The following is a 4,481-nucleotide window of genomic DNA, read 5'->3' on the forward strand; positions in this document are numbered from 1 at the left end:
GTTGTAATAAGAGAACAATATTTTTTGGGTTCATCGACATTTTTGAAGGTTTTTTCCTTTGACCAATGATGGCGTTAGTTTAAAATTAAACTTACCTAATATTGAGTTTTAAAAAGTTCTTCTTATACTGTAAAAAAAAAAAAGTAAAAACCAATACTTACCTGCTATTGCAATATAAATACAACTGAATTAAATACTACTATACTATTAAAATGTTAAAATATCATACTATTTAAATGTATTATACTCCGCTACGCCGATTCTGGACAGACCGATTCGATCTTACGTGTAAGCAGATATAGCTGCTGGGCTGACTGACATCTACAAATGTATGCTATGTGGCACAACCAATATTTACCTGCTCTTGCAGTATAACTGATTTAAATGTGTTATAAAGATTAAAAAATATTCAAAAAACATAAGGCGTCTACTTTATTATTTAAAAAATGAATCTTACATGTGAGAAGATATGGCTGCTGAGGTGACTGACATCTACAGATACTATAAGGAACTGGTGCTTGAACTCACTTGCGAATTATTAATAAAGACCAAGAACCTAATAATTAAAAGAACCATATAAACTCGCAAGTAAGTTTGAAAATTAATTTCATACAGAATTTGTAGATGTCAGTCAGTTCATCAGCTGTATCTGCTCACATGTAAAATACATGTAATAAGTATACGCCTCATGTCTTATGCATGTTTTTTAATCTTTATAATACATTTAAAGAAGTTACATTTAGACTGTAGTAGCAGGTAAGTATTGGTTTTAATTTTCTTTTATTCATAGAATATCAAGAGCTTTTTAAAATTCAATACCAGGTAAGTTTAATGTATAACTGACGCCCTCAATCTTCAAAAGGGAAAACCAATATTTTCGAAAATGTCGATAAACCCAAAAATTATTTTTCTCTTATTACAAAGAAGTCCACGGCGTTCTTCCTGACAATGAGTAACGCTGAATGTAGTTCAAAGAAGAATTTCTGATTCTTATTCAGCGACTGAAGAAGATCGAAAATTCCAAGTTTTATAAAAATCTAGTTCTGTTTAAAACTCTGTTCGCCATATTAGATTCGCCATTTTGAATTTTCAAAAACTGACTTCAGATTCGTAATCAGCGAGGCCAAAAACCCCTACATACCATGTTTCATAGAAATCCTTAAAAAAAATGAAAATCCGTCCGCCATATTGGATCCGCCATTTTGAATTTTCAAAAACTGACTTCAGATTCGTAATCAGCGAGGCCAAAAACCCCTACATACCATGTTTCATAGAAATCCTTAAAAAAAATGAAAATCCGTCCGCCATATTGGATCCGCCATTTTGAATTTTCAAAAACTGACTTCAAATTCGAAATTAGCAAGGCCAAAAAGCCTTAGATACCAAATTTCATACGGATCCTACAAACAGTTTGTAAAGTACTTCTTACCCCCCCACAAAATTTGTAGGGGCGATTTCTACCCCAAAATTCGTTTTTGGGGAAAAACAAAAAAATACGTGTCTAATAGTTTTTGAAGAACTACTTGTATGTGCAGTTTCAGGAAAATCGGTGGTTATCACTTCTCTAGTGTTACTTGTGAGTTGTCTTGAACCATGAAGATACTAGATGGTTGTGCCTATTATATTTTTCGACCCTAGTGAAACTAACTCGTACTCGTACTCAATTTAACGTAAACACCCATCGTTTTCATCCCTGAATGAGAAATGCTCTACTGCAACGTACGAAAATATACTTCTCTAAAAAACTCTTTCCTTGATTCACCCAATATACAAGCGGTTTGAAGAATTCATCAGAAAAGCAGCGAAAGCCTATTTCGGAGAGAATGCGAATATCGACAACGTGGCATTCACATTTTCGTAACGTCTATGTGTAAGAAAATTGAAATGACAATGTAGCACACACACTTGCATTTATATATCTATATGTAGAAATGATGCATATATGAAAAAAAGAAAAAAAGCGGTATTATGTCAGCGCCTATTTGACGATCGTCTTTACTTGATAAATATCTATATTTATCTATATATACATGAAATCGGTAACGTCGATAGATAATGATAACGTTTTCTATTAGGTGCGCAACCAAGTTCTCGCTGTTTTTTTTTATGAAAATGCAACTTTATTATGAAAAAATGGTTACAAATGAATCATTCAAAGTATTGCCCATCGCTAGCTACAACTTTTTCCCATCTTTCTGGCAAAGCTCGAATACCGTTACGGTAAAAGCGTTCGTCTTGTGAGGCTATCCATGAATCAAGCCATTTTTTGATGTCTTTATATGAGCGGAACTGCTGATCAGCCAGACCACGTGCCATCGACTGGAACAAGTAATAATCGGATGGCGCAATATCTGGGGAATATGGCGGGTGGGGTAGGACTTCCCATTTGAGCGTTTCCAAGTAGGTTTTAACGGGTTTGGCAACATGAGGCCGAGCGTTGTCATGCAGTAGAATCACTTTTTCATGCCTCTGCTTGTATTGTGGCCGTTTCTCGCGCAGTGCTCGGCTCAATCGCATCAATTGAATTCGATACCGTTCCCCAGTGATGGTTTCGTTCGGTTTCAACAGCTCATAATAAATAACACCGACCTGGTCCCACCAAATACACAGCATAACCTTCGCAGCGTGAATATTCGGCCGAGCCGACGACGTAGAAGCATGACCGGGCAGTCCCCATGACTTTCTTTTCTTTGGGTTGCTGTAATGAATCCATTTTTCATCACCCGTCACGATGCGATGAAGAAAACCCTTCCTTTTTTGCCGCTGGAGCAGTTGTTCACAGGCGAAAAAACGACGCTCAACGTCCCTTGGCTTCAAATCATAAGGAACCCAAGTTCCTTGCTTTTAAATCATTCCCAACGCATGCAATCGCTTGGAAATGGCTTGGCGGGTAACTTCTAATGCTGAAGCAAGCTGTTCTTGCGTTTGGCACGGATCCTCATCGAGCAATGCCTCCAATTCAGTGTCTTCGAAGGTTTTTGGCCTTCCTTCATGCGGACGGTCGTCAACATCGGAATCACCGTCTTTGAAGCAACGAAACCAATCACGGCACGTTGTTTCACTTAGAGCAGCATCTCCGTAAACTTTTTGAAGCTCTCGATGCGTTTCGCCATTTTCTTCGAATGAAATAAGAAAATCAACACTTCCCGCAAATGACGATTATTTGGCATAAAATCAGACATTTTCACACAACCAAAAGTATATGACGCCAATACAAAATCACTAACGTGTCAAAGCAGTTTGTTTACCATATGTCTAAGCTTGGTTCATGACGTTTTGGATATGTCAAAATCGACCAGCATTTACTGCTGGAGCCATCTATTGACAAACAGCGGGAACTTAGTTGCCCACCTAATACTTTTTGACGATCGCCTCTACGTTATCGACGCTTAGCGAGTTCGTCATTCACTTCAGCTCCCCTTCAAGATATCTTAAAACGTCTTTGGATTTAATTTTTCAGACATTAAGAACTAGGTTAATTAAACTTATTAACAAACATTTAAAAGCTGATATTGCTAATAACAATTCTTTAAATAATGATAATACGAATGAGTTTGGTTGTTATTCCATCGTTCTTTACATAAAAGTTCCTTACATATCCGAATAATTAGGATAAATACGCTTATGTTAGTTTAAATAAGTTAAGTCATTGAATTAGGATGCATAAAGATTGTCACAAGTCGTTTGCCGTGTTAATTGTTTGGACTGTGATGCATCTTTGGATAAACAAACAGTTCAAAACCCATTTCAAGGAACATCAGAAGGTTATTTGAAACTAACTCTGAACTTACTGTTATTTTTTAATATAGATTAGATGGGTATAATTTTGATTGGAATAATGCAAGAATATTGGACAAGAGAGATCTTAGATAAGAGAGATTTTATCATAAGGATTTGGTTCCTGAAATGTTTTTTTATAAAGTGCCAAAATAATGGTCTGAAAAGAAGACACAACTGAATTAAACAATAATTACATGCCATTTATCGAAACACTTCCGAAAGTTCAAATCTGTTGTGTTTATGGTTTCATATATTTGATGCTTCATAATATTTATACCCAGTAAGCAATCTGCGCGCAGACTGACGTCAGACTGTCGACAGGATCTGTCGAAGCCGAACAGGATCTGTCGACAGATCCATAGACATCTGCGTCCCCAATCTGCCGCCAGACTGTTGACAGGGTCTGCGAACAGACTCTGACGACAGACTGGCGGCAGATTGCGCGCAGAGCCTGTCGACAGACTCTGACGGCAGATTGGCGGCAGATTGCGCGCAGATCCTGTCGTTTCGTAGGTTCTTCAATTAAATTTTCTCATAATTTTTCATAATTACTCATAGAATAAGCGCTTTCTCATAAATACTTATAAAATACTATGAAAAAAAAGTTTTTCTACATTATTTTTTCATAATTTTTAAGATTTTCTCTGGTGAGATTCGAACTTGAACCGAAGACATCTTTTGGATAATCGTCCGTCGCCTTA

This window comes from Odontomachus brunneus, unplaced genomic scaffold (assembly GCF_010583005.1).
Source record: "Odontomachus brunneus isolate Ranch 3 - 2012 unplaced genomic scaffold, Obru_v1 Obru_scaffold_163, whole genome shotgun sequence".
NCBI classification, from domain to species: Eukaryota; Metazoa; Arthropoda; class Insecta; order Hymenoptera; family Formicidae; genus Odontomachus; species Odontomachus brunneus.